Source organism: Lathyrus oleraceus, chromosome 7, assembly GCF_024323335.1.
Source record: "Lathyrus oleraceus cultivar Zhongwan6 chromosome 7, CAAS_Psat_ZW6_1.0, whole genome shotgun sequence".
Lineage (NCBI taxonomy): Eukaryota > Viridiplantae > Streptophyta > Magnoliopsida > Fabales > Fabaceae > Lathyrus > Lathyrus oleraceus.
The window spans coordinates 445,893,522-445,915,835 of NC_066585.1; positions in this window are offsets into that span (position 1 = coordinate 445,893,522).

Here is a 22,314-nt window from a genome sequence, read left to right on the forward strand (position 1 = left end):
TTTCATCTTTGACCCTAGGCTAGTCCTAGTGGTCTTCTAAGCTTATGTTGAGTTCATCTGTTTCAGGTTGAGCACCAATGCCCCAAAGACCTTTCAATTTTGATTGAGTTGGTTTGTTTATCATGTGCTAACACTTGTTTTTGTAGGTTGACTCATATGCTTGAGTCCTTGTGCCTTGCACAATTGATCCCTCTGTGGTTGACTTTTGTTTATCCATTTGCCTTTGATTTTGACTGTTGACTTGCTTACTAATAAGTTTGACTTTTTCAGGTACTTTAGTTGCTTAAGTTCTTTGAACTTGCTTGCTTTGCTATTTAGCATTTGCTTTGAGGTATAATTACTTCTTCTTCATGTAGTCTGGAGACCCGGTCTGTTATTTGACCGGGCAAACTGTCTGAAGCCCTCCTTAAGAGGCAATGCCTGTGTGTGTTTAAATTTGTCCTAAGCAGGAAAAGTCCTTCAAGTAAGGCAATTGGTGGAAGGTAGGGATAAGTAATCTATCCCCCACTATTCAGTGTGTCCTCTCTTTGCTCCCATTACATGGTTGAAGCAATGAGATAAATACCCAAGATCTAATCGAGTCAATAATGTGGAGAGAGTTCCTACTTTCTGAACTCCCACACTTTCTTTGATGCTCTCCCTGATCAGGGATAGAAGCAATGAGGCACACCCCTCATCTCCTTTTCATCTGCTTCACCTGAGCCCCTCAATGGCAAGGTTAAGAGCGACCTTCACCTATTACAGTGGACTTTCAAAGTCAAACCCTCTTGTGTGAGCCCCCATTGTTTGGCTATAGAGTGTGCTGTTTGATATTCATTGATTGACTGATTGCTTCATATGCATTTGCTTGCTTGTATGTTATGCATTCATCATCATCAATTGCCATTAATGCACCATCATCTCATTTGCTTGTGTGCTATCATTGTTGTTTGCCCATTGAGGACAATTGTAAGTCCATTGCTTTGGCATTTGCTCCTATGATATGGAAGGATAGAGTGTAAGACCTCATTTGGTCACTCATATCTTCTGTTTTATCTGTTTGTATGTGAGGATACAGTTATAAGTCCCTGTAAGTTGGCATCTGCTTTCCTGTGATCATAGTTTGTTTTATCTGTTTGTATGAGAGGTTGCAATTATAAGTCCCTGTAAGTTGGCATTTGCATACCTGTGATCATATTGTTGCTTTTGTTCTTGTATGTGAGGATCCATTGTAAGTCCCAGTAACGTGGCATTGGATTTCCTAGGACCATACTGTGGAGTTAACCTAAGTCCAGATAGATTGGCAGTTGACTTCCATTTCACTCTTGTTTTCTTTTGAGGAGATTGGTGTAAGTCCATTGAGTGGCATCTGATATCCATTTCTGTTTTAGGAGACTGGTGTAAATCCATCTATTGGTATCTGGTATCCGCCTTTTATTTCTTTGCCTGAGGAGATTAGTGTAAGACCATTGAGTGGCATCGGATATCCCGTTTTGTTTTAGGAGATTGGTATAAGACCATTGATTGGCATCCGGTATCCGCCTTTCCTTGCTTGTTTATTCGCTATTATCCATTGCTTATTCCAAAGGACACCCTTGAATCATCTCCCATATGATCTCAAGAAGTGAACCTTCTAAGAAGTTTTACTATCCACCTTCATCCATTCATCATTCATTATGTCCTAGACTTTTCACACTTTATCTTTCAAACTTGACATAAGTGTTGTGCAAACTTCTTCATGTTTTTCAAACTAAAAACCTGGACCCCAAGTCCTTGACTTCTTTTTCAAACTCATTTTCATAATACTTCTCTGAATCAATCTTAATCATACTTTGACTTCATTTTCACAATCACAATCAATTAACTTCACTCATTCACTTGTTTTGGCTCTGTCCATTGTTAATCTTTTCACATTAGCCATAGGTTTCAATTATCTTTGTGGTTGATGTAAATCTTGCCTATCCTTAGTGAGTCGACAGTAAGACTTCCGTACTTCAAACAGGGCTAACCCCTCTAGTACGTCGAAGCTATCCTCGCGTGGTGGATGTTGTTTTTGGTCGAGTGTTCTCCCATTGATAATGAAAAGCCTCAGTGCTTGTGTTTAAAACTGAATCCACCAACTTTTGGAAATCTTTTAGCCGAACTACGGCGTTTTGATCCTTACCTTTGATGGAAGGTACGTAGGCAGCGGGTTTATCCGTTCGAACACAAAAATAAATAAAACCCAATAACACAAAAATAAATAAAACTTGTATATTCTTTTCTCATCATCCCAATCATGTTTGCACAATCTTTATGTCATAACAAATAACAATCTTTTACAACAAGTGTGAAAAGGGCTCCCTAGGAGTACCTAGGACGTAGTGGGTGCCTAACACCTTCCCATTGCGTAATTTACCCCTTACCCAGAATCTCTGATCTTTTTATTAGTTTTCTACGTGTAAAACTTCTTAGGCTTTTGTTCGCTTTTTAGCCAGTCCTTTGGATAAATAAAAGTGCGGTGGCGACTCGAAATTTTCAATGTATCTCTTAGCTTATGATTTAATCGATAGATCATATAGCGACGAATACACCGCTACAGAAAAGTGGCGACTCTGCTGGGGAAGATCTCGCCAGAATCCTTGGTGGTATTGCCTACTTTTCACCCTTGTTGTGCTATATTATTATTCTTTATCTGACATATTTTGTACAATTTGGGATAACTGTATTGATTGTAATGTGTGAATTGCTTGATATACATTTGCTGTTTGCTTTGGTGATCTGTGAGATGAGTTCTATACCCGAACTCGAGTGCTCTCTAGGATAGGAGAATGGCATAGTCTTGTTGACTGGTGTGGAGTAGTCCTTAGCCAGTTGACTTGCGAGCCCATTCACTTGGTGGAGGTCATGTTGAACTAATAATGTCACACAAGTTATTTGTGGTTAGACATTATTCTTTCAATCATGTTCCGCAGAAGCCAAGGACCTTAGTTTACCAAACCCATCTTGGCCTATTTTTAGGACCGTAGTGCGGAGGTCGTTCAGATGTCAGTTCTGATACGATTGTTACGCGATACTACACTCATAAGAGTTTCTCTTGAGAATATTCTTGGAATACGAGTATTCGTTCCTCCGAAAATATTCGAAAGATGGAACGATGACTATGGGAACCTCTGATAGAACATGTCTGGCAGGTTTAAACCCTAGTACACTCCCTTTGGGTGGTTCTTAACCGAGACCCCATGCTCGTGACTCTCAACAAACCCGTGATTCGTGGTTGAGTCGTTCAAACATTGTTAATATCAATGGATCCCGGATCAGGTGTAAAACCTAAAATCCACCAAAGCGGCTGGTTGATATTAAGAATGTTAGAACCGGTTCATGTACCGTTAATATCAATGGAACTTGGGTGTCGATAAGGTGAAAACCTAAATCCACCAAAATGGATGATTGATATTAGGGATACATAGAGCTTTCCCACGACCTTTGTTTGGCGTGCTTTGCTTGATCCTTGAGTGTGATTGTTGCATTCATGCATTCATACATTCATCTACATCCATGTCATCAGAAAAAAGAAAATTTTCAAGGAACTCAAAGGAGTTTATTTGCAAAAAATTTCAAAACATGAAAAAACCGGGAAAATTTTTTTCACCTGATATATCTGATGAGATATTCTCATGTATGATCAAAATGCTTAAATATTTCAAAGTTTGCAAATAAAACCCTCGGGTTCCTTTGATAAAAAACAAGCATATGCATAAACACTTCATGCATCATTTGCATAAACAGGTGTTTTGTTCCGGTCTCCCGTCCTGTGGTTTGACCCTGCGATCTTCATTTATTTTGAAGACGCACTTTGCCGGTATTATACCAGAGCCAACTCTGCCAGATTGATGGATCATCCTGAGCAGTAGAGCTGTGAATTCAGAGAGGATTTTGCCAGCCATGTACTTTTGATGGATTTATTCCTGTTGATGGATTTATTCCTGGTTAACCAATCCCGGGCTGGCATTGGCTACTGTTCTGGGGCACTTAATGAGAAAGGTTTATTCAAGTGGAGGATTCATCCATGCCAATCAACCCGAAGAAGCTGCTGCTATCTTGGAAGTATATGCAGAAGACCTGAACAATTTCATCATTCCTGGTGGTGTCTGCCACATTTGGGTCACTGTGGATGTTCCTACGGTCATTCATAAATCAGCATGATTTGTTCACTTTGTTTGAAACCCTTCTCCCACGCCAAAAGGAGAAGTGATGACATTGTTGGCAGCATTTTAATACAATGATGTTTTCATTCAATTAATGCATTGTCAAACATTTGTTTTTCCACCTGTTTTCACTTTTTGCTCTTTTGCATGAAATCAGTGATCACAAAAAACCATGAAAAACAAAAATAACATTTTCATCTGCATAAATGATTTGCTTGTTTAAAATTCAAAAGCTTTTCATTATCCAGAATCATTATGCAGGGATTTCTAAACCCATTGAACATAATGATCCAACGCCATCTCCCAATCATGAAGTCCTTGTATCTGAGGCAGAGGAAGATGATGTTGAAGGGGATTCCTGACGAGATTACCCGCCTTCTTGAGCACAAAAGAAGCTCATTCAGCTGTATCATGAGAATCAGCAAACCAGTCAAACTGGGGCATTGCAAATGCAAAAAAAAAAAAAAAAAAAAAAAAAAAAAAAAAAGAAGAAGAAAGAGGGTGAAAAAAATAAGAAAAAATCAAAAACCAGGAAAATTTTTTCAAAATTTTTCCAAGGGAAAAAGAAAAATTATACCCTCAAGTCCCTAGTTGACTGATGCTGAATGGATTCAGAGTCGTTATGACCAACTGAATTTGATTGAAGAAAAGAGATTGACTGCCATGTGCCATGGTCAGTTATATCAGCAAAGAATGAAGAAAGCATTCGACAAGAAGGTCAAGCCTCGTGTGTTCCGAGAAGGTGACCTCGTGCTCAAGAAAGTTCTGTCTTTCGCGCCCGATTCCAGGGGCAAGTGGACTCCAAACTACGAGGGTCCATATGTTGTTAAGAGAGCCTTTTCAGGCGGAGCTTTAATGCTTACAACAATGGATGGGGAGGATTTCACTCGTCCTGTGAACTCAGATGCAGTTAAGAGATACTTTGCCTAAAAAAAAGTATATGCAAATGAAAAAAAAACAGAATAGCTCGCTAAGTTGAAAACCCGAAAGGGCGGCTTAGGCAAAAATGAGCGTCTCGGTGGAGAACCCGCAAGGGTAATTCAGGCAAAAATTAGAGACTTGAAAAAAAAGATATATTTGCATCCCGCTAGATTGAGTACCTCACTCTGGGGCAGTCTAGGCAAAAATTAGGGATTTGGCAAGTAATTGCATCCTGACAAGACTTTCTGGTTCATCAGTCGTCATTTCGTCAGAAGATTCTCGATTCGTCGTCAACTGAAGCTTCGGATACATCGAGATTCAAATTGGTAGAGAAAGGATCATTATGTTCAATGTAGCCCTCTTCCAATATATATCACTGATTTCAAATTTGTACAGATCTATGGAGGCTTGCCATTTGCAGACTACCATTCTATCAAATCAATTTGAGCTTTTTATCCAATTATTTGCACTCTTATTTGTTTCAATTCAACAAATGTTTTGCATGTTTTAAATTGATAAAATGTCATTGTTTTAAACAAATCAAATTTTTTCAAATAAATTTGTTTTATACAAAGTGAACATTCACAAGATTGAAAGGATACTCAAGAATATCTCAGTGCTCTCCCGAGGGTGGCATGATTCCCAACAGGTAAGACATTCGTTCATATTCCTGGTTTGGTGGTATCTTCTTTCTTCAGATCTTTGTTGAGGTTGTTCCTCAGACAAATTGGTTGTTGGGGTTGTTCCCCAGTACAGTCGCAGAGTGTTGTTGAAGACTTCGTTTTCTCCAGCAGCAGTTCCCCCAGCATGGGTGTTTTCTTGTAGAAGTTTCGGTGGTTGATGGTTTGTCACCTTGGTGCCCCGTCACTTTCTCCAGTGGGTCGCCTACCCCATACTTCATTTGTCTCCTCAGCATAGTCATGAGTATAACTGATTGATTGATACTCCCCTTGGAGTCGCGAGTAGGGCTGTTGCTGATATCCCCACCAGGGTTGCAAGCAGAGTTATTACCTCTTTTCCCCATGCAGTGTGCCAGCAGGATTTGTCTGTTTCCTCAGCATGATCGCTTTCTCTTTGAAGATTCGGTAAGTCAGTGGTTTGATACCCAGTACTTTACCTTTTCCCCGGCGAAGTCGTCTGCGGAATTGTTGCTATCTCTCCATCAGAGTTTTTCTCTCCAGCAGAGCAGGATTTATTTTCCTGAGCAGTTTTGATTTGGGTTGACATCCCAGTTTTGCAATCATCTTTTCCTCAGCTTAGTCTGCGGAATGTTTGTTGTGGCAGTTTCGCCAGTTGAATGCTCTTTCAATCCCCGGTATGGTCGGATGATGGCTCTAGCCTCCAGAGAACGGATTAATTTCCTGACTGTTTGTGATCCCCAGTAGAGGGGCTTATATTGCAGAATCTACTTGGTGTGATCAGTTTGCTATGTATATTCTCCCCAAGTGGATTGGTTCGTTGCAGAATCTACTTACTTGATCTGTCCTCCCTTAGTGGTTTTTGTTCCCCAAGAGAGTAGCCGACAGTTTTCCCCAGTAGAGTTGATTATGCAATCAGATTCTATTTGGATGATATCATTCTCCCTCAGTGGGTTGTTCCCCGGTGGAGTTATGTGGAGTTGCTTCTACAGCAGTTCGTGCTTATGCACCCTTTTTGTTTCTCAGTCGACACTGGGATCCCCTGCAGATACTTTGGGACTTCTCTTGTTCCCCTACAGATTTGTCTTGGTGGCTGTTTTGCCCGTTGTGACTTTCTGTACCCTGATTGGGTTTGTTTCCTGATATCTATGATTCTCTGCTTCTTCAGCAGTACCTGCAGATCTTTGCTTTACAGCATGTGGATCTCCGCAGATTGGCTCTCCAGTTGGTTTTTCCCCTGGAAGTATAATACCGGACGTTTGGTTCCTGAACCTGTTTGTGTTAGAATTGTCTGTTTTGTCAGCATTCATCAAACATAAATCACGCATATTCATGCATATTCATGAAACATTCAGATATTCATGTCGCATTTCTTGCCATATATCTTTTGTTTGTCGTGTCTCCTGCTATGGTGATATAGATCTCTTTACAGATCTCCCCAAGCAGATGTCGGGTGTTATAAATCTCTCCATATAGAGTCAGCCCCATAAGCAGAAAAAGTTGCCTTTCCTTCTGCAGTTCCCCACTGAGATATATCCTCGTGGATGACGGTTTCTTCCGTTTCCTCCCAACACATATATTGGGATGGATTTTCCTATTTGAGTTATATCCTCATTAGGACGTGTCTTTATTTAGTCTGTCTTTTCGGATCGTTCCCGAATTGGCTATTTGTCAAATGTCTTGTACTTCCCAGTGGGTTGTTCCCCAGCGGAATGTCTTTGGGCCTCTGCCTACAAACCAGCAGTTGTAAGTCCTACTTTTCCTGGCTTTCTTAACAGAATTTGTGGTTATACACCTTTTATTCTCCAGCCAGAGTTTTTGGTTTTCTACCTACTATCCCGGTAGTTGTAAATCCTATTTTCCTGCTCTTCAGCAGTTTGTGGTTTGTTATAAACCCTATTTTGGTTTCCCGTGCGGATTTGTGATTTGTTTTATCCCCACGCGGAGTTGTTGGTCTTCTACCCCGTATTCGGTAGATGTAAACCCTAATTTTTGTGGTTATCTTCATCTAGTTCTTGATGTTGATTTTCCTTTGCTTGGATAAGTTGCTCAGATCAGCACTTATATCCTCAGCAAGTCTTTTGTGGATAATTGCCGTATGCTAGCAATTTTATCCCCAGCGGGTCTTTTCACCGTATGCTAGTGATTTGTTCCCCGGATCATTGGTTGTTTACCAATGCATCCCCAGCTAGTCCCTGTCGATAATTGCCGGATGCTTGCAATTTATCCTCAGCAGTTCGCCTTTCATTTACCCTTTTGTTGGTAATGTCTGTTGCTCCTTTTGATTGGTCATCATTATATACCTATTCTGGTAATGTCCGATGCCTTTCTTTTCGGATTTTTATCCTTAAACAACCCAGTAACCGGTTCAGGATAATCTTCCATGCGAGTATATTATTCACGGTCTGCCGGTAATGAATAATATGTCTCATGCGCTCTTTAGTTGGAATCCTTTGTTGATTTTCCCCAGCTGAGCAAGATTCGCATTCTTTGTAGAATCGAATGTCCATCCTTTAAACAAGTCTGCTGTTCTAGCTTTCTTTCGGATGATGAGTGTTTTGGAACACACACCAATTCACGCTTTTTTGTCCATCCTTTAAACAAGTCTGCTGTTCTAGCTTTCTTTCGGATGATGAGTGTTTTGGAACACACACCAATTCACGTTTTTTGACCATCCTTTAAACAAGTCTGCTGTTCTAGCTTTCTTTCGGATGATGAGTGTTTTGGAACACACACCAATTCACGCTTTTTTGTCCATCCTTTAAACAAGTCTGCTGTTCTAGCTTTCTTTCGGATGATGAGTGTTTTGGAACACACACCAATTCACGTTTTTTGACCATCCTTTAAACAAGTCTGCTGTTCTAGCTTTCTTTCGGATGATGAGTGTTTTGGAACACACACCAATTCACGTTTTTTCAGCCATCCTTTAAACAAGTCTGCTGTTCTAGCTTTCTTTCGGATGATGAGTGTTTTGGAACACACACCAATTCACGTTTTTTGCCCATCCTTTAACCAGTTTGCGTTTTGGATGATGAGTGTTTTGGAACACACACCAATTCACGTTTTTTCAGCCATCCTTTAAACAAGTCTGCTGTTCTAGCTTTCTTTCGGGTGATGAGTGTTTTGGAACACACACCAATTCACGCTTTTTTGTCCATCCTTTAAACAAGTCTGCTGTTCTAGCTTTCTTTCGGATGATGAGTGTTTTGGAACACACACCAATTCACGATTTCGGATTTTTATCCTTAAACAACCCAGTAACCGGTTCAGGATAATTTTCCTTTTGAGTATATTATTCACGGTCTGCCGGTAATGAATAATATGTCTTGTTTGTTGCTTTCCCCTCAGAGTAAGATTCATTTTCCTTGTGGAATTGAATGACCATCCTATAAACAAGTTTGCTTTTCTAGCTTTCTTCAGGATGATGAGTGTTTTGGAAGTGAAATCCAACTCACGCTTTGGTCGGTCACCTATTATATATCCAGTAACCGGTATCCCTGGTGTTCCCTCCTTTCTGCTCCCTATTATGACCTCGGTCCCCCGGTGGAGTCAGATTTTCCTGAGTTTGTTACCCGTATGCCTGGTAACATCTCATTTTTGCTTGTTACTTCCCCAGTGGAGTTTTCTGTTGCTTCTCCTCAGGAGTCAGCTTGTGTCTCTCCAATGGATTTATTTTCCATTTGGAATTCATTTCCCAGTGTGAGTCCTTCACTCCCCAGTGAGTTCTCCAGTCTGTTTTCTATTCTTCTAATCAGAGTCGTGTCTTGTTCACGTTATGTCAGTGTTGTTTATCCCCATAGAGTCTTGTTAGAGTCTCTGTTCCTGGTGAGTATACCACTCCGATGGATCGTCTTTTCTTCTGTGTGAATCATATTCCCCACGGAATTTGTGTCTTTTGCATGCGTACATTTGCATCATGAGGTCTCTTAGGGACCAAAATTTGTCTCATTACTGTTATTTAAGCCCATTCTACCGCGTCGAGTTGAAGATTTCTAAACTTCACTTCTCCGGCTAGAATGACCTTAAATAGGGGCATCTGTAAGACCCCAATTTTGGGCCCTAAGATCCCTCATGGCCCATATCATATCATATCATAACCTCAAGGATCATTGCGTGCCTTTGTCCCCTCTTAGTGGGTAGATTGCCTTGTGGGTTGATTTCTTGATCACCAAGCATACTTTGCATTTGTATATCTTTGCTTTCATATGTTTATCATTCAAAAGTACAAAAATATTGTCAGTCTAACCTTGTTGATTGCAGATGAAGCAATTAGGTCAAAGTCAGTCAACAGTCAGTCAAAGCAGTGGATGGTGGCCATTCTTGCAGAATTTGGGCACCATGACCAATAATCAAGAGTTCATATATCTTATGACATCATTTGAAGTCAAGTTCTCAAAGAATTAGGGTTTGGAATTCATCAGAAATGCATCAGTCATCCAAAACCCTAGAAAAGTCAAACTTGGTCAACAGTTGATTTAATCAGTGATTTGATGGATAGAATTGATTTGAAGGAGCTCATTCATGCTTGTATAGGCCTCATCTATCATGTTCAACCTCATCATGGAAGAAAATCAAGTCAAATCAGAAATTTTCCAGAAATAGCAAGTGGACCTGTAATTTCAACTGCCAAAAATGGAAACTTCTTGATCTTAAACTTACATCATGATACAAGCTTCAAATGAATTTTTGCCCAACATGAAAGTTGAAGATCTTGTCTTCCCATTTTCAAAAAGTCCAAGAACATCAAAATCCCATGTGTGGTTGTCAAGATATGATCAAATCATTTTCATCAATTTTTGAACTTCAACAAGCCATAACTCTCAAACCATAAGGCCAAATTTGGTGGGGTTTTTTCCTACAAACCACATTTTTCATCCTCTTTCCAAAAATATAAATTTCATGACCTAAAACCTTACCATTCAAAATGGCATTTTTGGACCTTTTGCATTTAAATTCAAAGTTTGACCAAACTTTGACTTTTGGCTTCTTTGACTTTTTCTTGATTTTGCCAATTGGGAAATGTTTCATATATTATTTGTGACTTGTCTCAAGCTTTAAATCATGTCCATACCATCATTCCACCATCATTTTGGATCAAAAGCACAATTTGGCAAAATGTGCCAATGGGAGCATAAGAGTAAAAGGCAGGTACAGCAGTACATGTACAACCACAAACAGCATTTTGCAATGTCCTTCTGCAGCCTTTCCAGCCCAAATCGACCAGCTTTATACCTCCCTTCTCCACTTACATACCAATTAGCAAAATTGCAAAATGTGTCATTAAGCATAAACAAGTTTACCATTTGATTAAGCCTTGCAAAACAGAAGTATAAAAGCAATTTTTCTGCTGATTTCAACCCTAGTTTTTGCAGCCTACCATCACAGAACAACACATACTCTCCTTCTTACATTTTGGCCAAAAGAAAAATTCTGCAAAAACCCTTGAAGAAACTCGAGCACACTTGGTTCCTCCATAGTCCAAACAACCTTTTGAAGCTTAATCAACCTCCATTCCCTTGCTGTAACCTTGTTTCTCGTTGCTGCTACATGAAGCCATGTCCATGGTGAAATTTGATTTGAGCTGGATTTGATGGTTTTGAGCTGAGCTTCTCCAACTATCCATCATCATCAAGCATTGTGGATCTTTATTCGAGCTGGAAACATCCAAACCATCACTGTTTCAACAATTTCTTCAAAACCAAGTAAGCAATCGACTTCCATTATATGCCTTGCTATGCTATGTTTGTGAAAGGTCCTTGAATGTTGATTCTAGAATGCTATGCCTTGTTTGAAATGGTGCTCTTATGTTAGAGAAATCTGAGTTTCTTATTTTGTGTCCAAATGCATTTCTGCTCGATTGGCCATGCTTGCATTAGCTTGATGAGTTTTGATGCTATATTCTTTTTGCCTATTGCTTGATGATGCTATTGGTACCTTTGATTTCAATTTCTGGGCACATTAAATTTTCGAGCTCATGGTGGATGAATGTATGCTGCCCTGTTCATAAGCGTATTCCTGCCCAGATTTTTCCTATGATATGCTTGTTTCATCGTTGGTTGAGGGTGCTTAATGATGATGATGTATTGCTTGTTTGGATTGTTGATGTTGGTCACGATTGATGTTTGAATGATGAATGATTAATGTTGAAATCGTGTTGCTGCATAAGCCAAACCCTCATACTGTTTCCAGAAATCCAGCTCATATGTTTTGGTTGCTGTGTGTTATATGTTGTATAAGCATCATGAGTGTATTATCATGTGGTGTCCATGTTGTTGTTTGAGTTTTATTTGTTAATGAACATGAAGATAATGCCTGCTGCTGTTATAATGAGTATGCCCAGGAATTTGGTCTGAATGTGTATTGGTTTGTTGCATCATTGCCATGATTAGTTGTTGCTGCTGTGTTGTTTTGAAAAAAAACTCTAAGATTAATTCCCATAAATTTTCCTGCTGTATGCTTGATGTCTATGCATGATGAAACATGATGATGGTGTTGTATGCTGTGGACTGCTTGCTGCAAGAACCTTGCCAAATACCATGCTGCTGTTTGTTTTGTTTGGATGTTGATGAACACATGACGCTGCCAAAACCTTGCTGTTGTTCAAACTTTTGCCCTGTTCAGAATTTTCTTATGATTTTGTTTGGTTTGTTGTTAATATGCTGTATGCTGTTGTTTAGCTGCCATGAGGATTGCCATGACAAAATTTCGATTGTTGATGATTGATGAGCATGAGGAACATATACTGCTGTTTGAAACCCCATGAACATCCCAGGAAATCCATATGAGACATGTTGCCTGCTGTTGTTTGTATTTGCATGAACACGTTGTAACTGTTATGCTATCAGCCATGCTGTAAATTATTGATGAACTTGATATCATGAATATTGCTGTTATTGAACCCTACTGCTGTCCTGTCCAGACTTTTGTTGTAATGTTGGTTGTTGGTGTTGGCTTCCATTGCCTTGCTGTTTCTAAAACCCTAGTGGCTGCCCAGATTTTTGAATACCATGCTGTTGCTTGCTGTTGAATGATGAACATTAATGATGGTTGTATGCTGTTGTTGGTTGATGATACATGAGTTTGAATGCTGTTGTATGCTGATCGAGTTTTGGTGTTGATGTTGGAAATATCATGAGGCTGCCTGGCTGTTAAAACCCTAGGGTTTTAGAACCCAGTTTTGAACTCATTTGCCCGAGTTACTGTTCCATTGGCTGAGAGCCAATGAGAACATTTCGTTTTGCCTTGCCAAAACGCAGTAGTTTAGATTAGTGAGTCCCAAATTACGCTTATGCCATCGTTGACTCTCATGTTGACCAATTGCCATGCCATGTTCTTCATGTTTCCATTCAAATTTCATCCAACTTCCACAATTTATTTCTCCTTCACATTTCATCCAAAAATTGTGAAATTTTTTCCTCATACTCATGAATGTGTCTAGAATTTTATTATGAATTTTAATTATTTTTCCAATGGCTGGACTTTAATTGATAATTATTTTCTTCACATGTGTGCATAAATGACACCCTTTGCCATTTCAATTGTGAAATTCTCATGTTGCATCCAATGCCTTTGAAATTTTTTGTGGTGAAACTAGACACATTGACCTTCATTTCCATATAAAGTTTGTGCATTTATCATTTGTGGATTGAGAGTTATGATTTTCTGAAGTTATGTGTTGAATTTGGTGCTATACCATGATCATGCATTTTCCCAATTTTTGTTCACATGCTTCCTCTTATCCAATTGACCCCAAATTTTGCATGAATCATATATCATATGTCTAGTTTGTATATGAATTTTCCTGGAATTAATCTTGCTGTTTTCCATTTATTTGAGAATTTTCTTCCATGCTTAGTCATTTGTTGACTTTATGTGATACACATTGCCAAATCCTTTGTGAAATTCTCAAATCTTATTGTATGATCATGAAATTTCATATGTGATAACTAGACATCTCAAGCTTTGCATTGGTGTTAATCTCATTCATTTCTCTTCTGTTTTCAAATTGATATGATTTTTTGAAGTTGACCCATGTTTGTTGACTTTCACCATGCTTACTTGAATTTGGTTTGACTTCATGATTTTACTTGACTGCCTTCCTCTCATCCAAATGCCATGAAATTTTGCATGTATACCATGTTAGATGTTAGGATTGAGTGTGATTTATTTCACAATTTTTGAGATTGTTTGAGTTGACTTTTGAATGAAGTCTTTGCTGTTGACTTTTGCATGCTTCTCTTGCCATGCTTTGCATCCTTTTGCATATGAAATGACCATGATGCATGATATAGTTATGAATCCAATTGAGAATGCTTCTTGATTGTTCAAACTTGGTTTGGGTTGACTTTTTCTTGCTGCCTTGACTTTTTTCTTTCATCTTTGACCCTAGGCTAGTCCTAGTGGTCTTCTAAGCTTATGTTGAGTTCATCTGTTTCAGGTTGAGCACCAATGCCCCAAAGACCTTTCAATTTTGATTGAGTTGGTTTGTTTATCATGTGCTAACACTTGTTTTTGTAGGTTGACTCATATGCTTGAGTCCTTGTGCCTTGCACAATTGATCCCTCTGTGGTTGACTTTTGTTTATCCATTTGCCTTTGATTTTGACTGTTGACTTGCTTACTAATAAGTTTGACTTTTTCAGGTACTTTAGTTGCTTAAGTTCTTTGAACTTGCTTGCTTTGCTATTTAGCATTTGCTTTGAGGTATAATTACTTCTTCTTCATGTAGTCTGGAGACCCGGTCTGTTATTTGACCGGGCAAACTGTCTGAAGCCCTCCTTAAGAGGCAATGCCTGTGTGTGTTTAAATTTGTCCTAAGCAGGAAAAGTCCTTCAAGTAAGGCAATTGGTGGAAGGTAGGGATAAGTAATCTATCCCCCACTATTCAGTGTGTCCTCTCTTTGCTCCCATTACATGGTTGAAGCAATGAGATAAATACCCAAGATCTAATCGAGTCAATAATGTGGAGAGAGTTCCTACTTTCTGAACTCCCACACTTTCTTTGATGCTCTCCCTGATCAGGGATAGAAGCAATGAGGCACACCCCTCATCTCCTTTTCATCTGCTTCACCTGAGCCCCTCAATGGCAAGGTTAAGAGCGACCTTCACCTATTACAGTGGACTTTCAAAGTCAAACCCTCTTGTGTGAGCCCCCATTGTTTGGCTATAGAGTGTGCTGTTTGATATTCATTGATTGACTGATTGCTTCATATGCATTTGCTTGCTTGTATGTTATGCATTCATCATCATCAATTGCCATTAATGCACCATCATCTCATTTGCTTGTGTGCTATCATTGTTGTTTGCCCATTGAGGACAATTGTAAGTCCATTGCTTTGGCATTTGCTCCTATGATATGGAAGGATAGAGTGTAAGACCTCATTTGGTCACTCATATCTTCTGTTTTATCTGTTTGTATGTGAGGATACAGTTATAAGTCCCTGTAAGTTGGCATCTGCTTTCCTGTGATCATAGTTTGTTTTATCTGTTTGTATGAGAGGTTGCAATTATAAGTCCCTGTAAGTTGGCATTTGCATACCTGTGATCATATTGTTGCTTTTGTTCTTGTATGTGAGGATCCATTGTAAGTCCCAGTAACGTGGCATTGGATTTCCTAGGACCATACTGTGGAGTTAACCTAAGTCCAGATAGATTGGCAGTTGACTTCCATTTCACTCTTGTTTTCTTTTGAGGAGATTGGTGTAAGTCCATTGAGTGGCATCTGATATCCATTTCTGTTTTAGGAGACTGGTGTAAATCCATCTATTGGTATCTGGTATCCGCCTTTTATTTCTTTGCCTGAGGAGATTAGTGTAAGACCATTGAGTGGCATCGGATATCCCGTTTTGTTTTAGGAGATTGGTATAAGACCATTGATTGGCATCCGGTATCCGCCTTTCCTTGCTTGTTTATTCGCTATTATCCATTGCTTATTCCAAAGGACACCCTTGAATCATCTCCCATATGATCTCAAGAAGTGAACCTTCTAAGAAGTTTTACTATCCACCTTCATCCATTCATCATTCATTATGTCCTAGACTTTTCACACTTTATCTTTCAAACTTGACATAAGTGTTGTGCAAACTTCTTCATGTTTTTCAAACTAAAAACCTGGACCCCAAGTCCTTGACTTCTTTTTCAAACTCATTTTCATAATACTTCTCTGAATCAATCTTAATCATACTTTGACTTCATTTTCACAATCACAATCAATTAACTTCACTCATTCATTTGTTTTGCCTCTGTCCATTGTTAATCTTTTCACATTAGCCATAGGTTTCAATTATCTTTGTGGTTGATGTAAATCTTGCCTATCCTTAGTGAGTCGACAGTAAGACTTCCGTACTTCAAACAGGGCTAACCCCTCTAGTACGTCGAAGCTATCCTCGCGTGGTGGATGTTGTTTTTGGTCGAGTGTTCTCCCATTGATAATGAAAAGCCTCAGTGCTTGTGTTTAAAACTGAATCCACCAACTTTTGGAAATCTTTTAGCCGAACTACGGCGTTTTGATCCTTACCTTTGATGGAAGGTACGTAGGCAGCGGGTTTATCCGTTCGAACACAAAAATAAATAAAACCCAATAACACAAAAATAAATAAAACTTGTATATTCTTTTCTCATCATCCCAATCATGTTTGCACAATCTTTATGTCATAACAAATAACAATCTTTTACAACAAGTGTGAAAAGGGCTCCCTAGGAGTACCTAGGACGTAGTGGGTGCCTAACACCTTCCCATTGCGTAATTTACCCCTTACCCAGAATCTCTGATCTTTTTATTAGTTTTCTACGTGTAAAACTTCTTAGGCTTTTGTTCGCTTTTTAGCCAGTCCTTTGGATAAATAAAAGTGCGGTGGCGACTCGAAATTTTCAATGTATCTCTTAGCTTATGATTTAATCGATAGATCATATAGCGACGAATACACCGCTACACTTCCGAAGACAGGTGCTTGGGTTGAACAGACAGATGTTAGTTGGCCTCAGAGATTGGGATCACTCGGATCTGATGATCTCTCTTGGTACTCCAAAGAATACATCAACATGGATATCATATTCAGTTGTGGAGATTTCCCAAATCTACCGCTTATTGGAACTCAAGGATGTGTGAATGCTAATCCAGTTCTATCACTCAGACAACTCGGCTACCCAATGGAAGGCCCTGCAGAGGCAAATTCTTTGGAAGCTTTCTTTTTACTTGACTTTGGGGTTGAGAATCCTAACTTATTCCAGCGAATCAAAGAAGCTTGGAAGGATGTCAATCGAAAAGGGAAAGCTGGGTTAGGGAGAGCAAATGGGATTACAAAAGAACCATATTTTTAGTGGGTAAAGGAAAGGGTGCAGATGATTAAAATGCTATTTGTCATTCGGACACCTATACCTCTTCCTGAACCTAAGCTCACCCATGTCCCTATTGAAGAAATGGAGGAACTCAAGATTACCATGGCAAAGCTAGAAAAAGAGAATGAAGAGCTACAGATAAAACTCCAACAAACCATCAATGAGAAAAACAATATGAAGTGGGAGCTCGAGAGAAAAAAGGCACAACTTCAAGCCCACGTGGAAAAGTTCAACAAGGAGGAGCATAAGAGAAAGAAGATCAAAGTGGGATTAGAACAAGCTGATCATTGTTTAGATACCCTTAAAGGTCAACTACGACAAGCTCAGAAAGAATTTCAAAACAATGAGCGTTGGTGGCATTTAGCCACAAAGGAAAACAAGACGATAAGGGATACACTTGGGGCTCAGATAAAAGAACTCACCAATTTTGTTCGCCATGCAAAAGCTGAAGTAGATCAGAAGCGCCGACTCAAGAATATAGCCACTGAAGCTTCTAGGGTGTCACCCATGATATGGGAGGAGAAGTGTCGAGAAGTAAGAGATGCAAGGGAATCTTTCAGCTATTGGAAGAACCAGCTAGAGTCATTACGCCAAGACAACTCCATATGACTGAAAGAGCAAGACTATGTGATTGAGGATTATGAATCCTTTAAGAAGACCATAGACTTCTTACAAGGAGATAGGGATAAGTTTCGTACAAAGCTCGATGGGCTAGTAGGGTTCTGTAATTGGGCGGTTAAAGAATTACCATGGAGGTTGAGAGATGCAGTTGAAGAGTTGAAAGAAGATAGCACTCCTCCAGCCATAATCAGTTTCATTCTGCTCTGTAAAGGGTTGCTGAAGAGATTCAATGAGGAACTAGAAGAGCTTCAGGCCAGAAAGCCAGCTGTTTAATTTGCTTATGTCTTGTATTCTGTTCCTTTAACAAATGTACTTTTGAACTATGACCTTTTTGGGACTTCTATGTTATGTACTTGAATGAACGACGTTTAAAAATTACTCCATTGTTTCTATTCCAAGTATTTTTTGTTTCTTCGAATTACTAACAACTAATGAAACTCGAATGATTCCTTGAAAATAAAATATGCATAAACATTCACATCCTCATTATGCACCGTGTTTCATAAAAATTCAAAAAAACTTACCCAACCTTTTTACCCTTTATCCAGCCACACTGACTATCAACACCGATACGAGACGCGAAGCAAATACAAGATAACATTAGAGCATGTTGAGGCCAATCAGGTTACCATGAGGACAGACATCAATACGATCCAGGAGAAGATGGATCAGTTGTTGGAGACAATGCTCGCGATCGCTCAGAGAGAGAGGATTGAGGAGGAAGAAGCTAGGGAAAAAAGGAATGATAGCACGCCAGGTCTGAATCCCCAAGACGAAGGTCACGTCCCCACCAAGAAGAGATTGGTTCGAATACCGGTAGGAGGCAAAGGAGATGGAGACCGTGCAGAACTTTCTGATACGTCTACTCATCATGGATCCGAGATTGGAGATGACCAATATGATGCATTCTATATGCCTGATCAACCAAAATCTAAGATACTTCCAAATCCTGCTGCAGGTAGGCTCCGTGCCCTGGAAAAGAAGATCAAAGCCATGGAAGGAAACAATATCTTTGATGCTTCTGCCATGAACATGCGTTTGGTATCGAATTTAGTCATCCCGGCTAAATTTAAAACTCCTGATTTCGAGAAATACAAAGGACATACTTGTCCAAGAAGCCATCTGGTAATGTACTTCAGGAAAATGGCAGCTCATACCGAAAACGACAAACTACTTATACACTGTTTCCAAGATAGTCTGAGTGGAGCATCTCTGAGATGGTAGATGAGCTTAGAACAGGGGCGGATTCAAAGTTGAGAGGATTTGGCTGACGCATTTCTCTGTCAGTACAAATACAACTTAGATATAAAACCCGACCGGATGCAGTTGCAAGGGATGGCTATGAAGGAGAGTGAGTCATTCAAAGAATACGCCTAGTGGTCGAGAGAGTTGACTGCTTAGGTAGAGCCACCATTGTCTGAGAAGGAAATGACCAGGATATTTATGGACACCTCGAAGGATCCATTCTTTGATCGATTAGTGCGCAGTGCAGCATCTGACTTCGCACATCTAGTCACAATTGGAGACCGCATAGAGAAGGGGTTGAGGGATGGAAAGATTCCAGGAGCAGTGACACCACCTAGCGCACCGAAGAGGTATTCTGGAGGCTTCCCAAAGAAAAGAGAAGGTGAAACAAACACCATATCCAGGAACTATAAAGGGAAGCAACAAGCTTCATATGGTCAAGTCGCCGCCGTGGTACCTATACCCAATCAACAACCAATGCAGCAACAACAAATGTATCAACCACAACATCATCAACATCATCATCAGCAAAATACCGCACCACCAAGACAATTCAAGCCAAGACCTCCAAGAAGGCAACTTGATCCCCTACCAGTACCTTATAGTCAGATATTCCCATATCTACAAAAGGAGGGCCTTCTAACATTGAGGGAGTTAAAACCAGCTGTTTTTCCATATCCACCTGGATACGACGCTAATGCCCATTGCGAATTTCACATGGGAGCACCTGGTCATACCTTGGAAAACTGTTTCGCATTTCAGAATCGGGTACAAGACTTGATCGAAGCCAAGGCCGTTTCTTTCACTCTAAGACGCCCGAACGTGAACACCAACCCTATGCCGACGCATAAGGATGCTTCTGTCAGTGCCATTGAGGAGAGTGATCAAGGCAAATTGATCCGTAAGGTTGAAGAGATTCAAACCCCTATCACCATGATAGGAGCACAATTGTTGAAGAGTGGTCTGATCCCGGAAGAGCTGGTTGAGGAAGAGAACAATGAAGAGTTGATGAGTTTTATACAACAAATGCTGGATCGAGGCGAGTTACAGATAAATTACCGTGTCAAGAACAAGTGCTAGGAAGAGATAGCCGTGGTAGACATCCCCTATGATGAGGTTAAAGTAGAAATACCTATAAACCCGTTGGTGATAGAGTTTCCAGCACCATTCGAATATAAAGATGAGAAGGCAGTCCCATGGATATATCAGCCCAGAGCTTTTAAGCAGGGGCAGGAAGATCAACCTTTGATGATCAACGAACCGAATGTCACTTCAGTTGTGGGGCCAGCAGGTATGACGCGTAGTTGTCGAGTGTTCGCACCAAAAACTGCTGATACTTCTGAAAGAGCTAAAGGGAAGGAGGTTGCTGTTCAGATCCCCGTCCCTAATCAAGGAATGCAAGACATGCACCTGTCTCCTAAAGCCGCTGTCACTCGTGAGGAGGCTGAGGAGTTTTTAAGAATAATCAAGAAGAGCGATTATAAGGTGGTGGATCACCTAAACCAAACACCTTCCAAAATTTCCATGTTATCTCTACTGCTCAACTCAGAAGCGCACAGGAATTCGTTGTTGAAGGTATTGAGCGCCGTTCATATCACAAAGGATATAACAATAGAACAGTTTGATGACGTCATAGCTTGTGTGACTACTGGGAATTTCTTGGGTTTTAATGATAACGAACTATCGATTGAAGGAAAGAACCATAATAAGGCTCTCCACATCTCTTTGAAATGCATGGATACTATACTGTCAAGAGTGTTGGTAGACACAGGTTCCTCATTGAACGTCATGCCAAAGACGACTTTGATAAAGCTGCCATTGGAAGGGATAAGTATGAAGCCCATTGTCGCATCCGCGAAAAACAACCGGCGGGCTAAAAACAAAACAAACAGAGCCGCCACCGTGCGTTATTTATCCCAAAAGAGGGAAAGGAAACGCTCGAAGTAAACCTGGAAAAGACATGGTCTCGCGACCAAAGAGAGATGGGATCGGGAGTCGGTTATGCGAAGGGAAGGTATTAGCACCCCTACACATCTGTCGTACTCGACGAGATCCACGCTCAAAAGAATAGAAGAAGGTTGCTAAAACTACTCAAAACATCACACACTGGACACAGGTGGAAGAAGAGGGGAACGGGCTCGCTAGGATATCGCATCCTATGCCTACGTATCTCATCTGGAATGAGAATCAAAGCTACCGTAGTTCGGCTCACGCACGCCAAACAAAACACACGCAGGAAACCGACTGCCAATCGCTGGACTTACGTCAGACTCCACACAAACAGGCAAACATGGAAACCGAATGCCAATCGCTGGACTTACATCAGACTCCGAACCAAACAAACCCACACTGGAAACCGACTGCCAATCGCTGGACTTACATCGGACTCCAAGCACACAACAAACACCAACAGGATACGGACTGCCAATCGCTGGTCTTACATCCATCTCCTAACATACAAGAAAGTTAACCAACAGGCAAGTTAATAGGGAGTCTGGAACTCGAGCCTAATAACTGTCAAGCAAACACACTTAAAAGAAAAAAAGGGTGCCCGGAGAGATCTCGTACGATCTCCTGCCTACGTACCTCATCTGGTATGAGGATCAGGGCAACGTAGTTCCCCTTAACAGGGGAAAAACTTTCTCCTAACCAGAGACTAGGAAATGACAAACTAGAAGGGAGACTGACTCGAGCCTAATAGTTATCATGTAATCCACAATGGTCCTAGGTTGAGGTTTCTATCTAACTTGCACAGGCAGCAAGCTATCCTAAACAGCACAAGCAAAGCAATCATACACACAATTAGCACACACTATATACAAACAAAGTGGGCTCACACAAGGTTAGGCTGTGAAACACAAGCCAACTGGAATCGGGTGTAGTTAGCTCTTAACCCTAACATTGAGAGTTAGGGTGAAGCAGATGAAATGGGAAGTGAGGGTAAGACCTCACAGCTGTTATCCCTGGCCTGGGAGAGCTTCAGACAAATGAAAGTGTGGGAGTTCAGAAAGTTGGAACTCTTCTCCACATATGACTGACACAACAAAGATCTTGGGTTAATATCCACAATGCATCAACACAAAGTGTGTGAGCGAAGTGGATGACACACTGAATAGAAGGAGATGGATTGCACATCTCTTTTATCTGCCAATTGCCTTATCAAAGGACTTTTCCTGCTTGGCACAAAGATAAACATTCACAAGCATTGCCTCTTAAGGAGGGCTTCAGACAGGTGCCTGCCCAAGTAACAGGACAGGTCTTCCAGACTACATGAAGTCAGAGAGTTATACCTATGTGGTTAAGCAACCAAGCAAAAGCAAGTTCAAATTGAACTTAAGCAACTTATGTACCTGTGGAAACATCAAACAAATCAGTTCAACTGTACAGA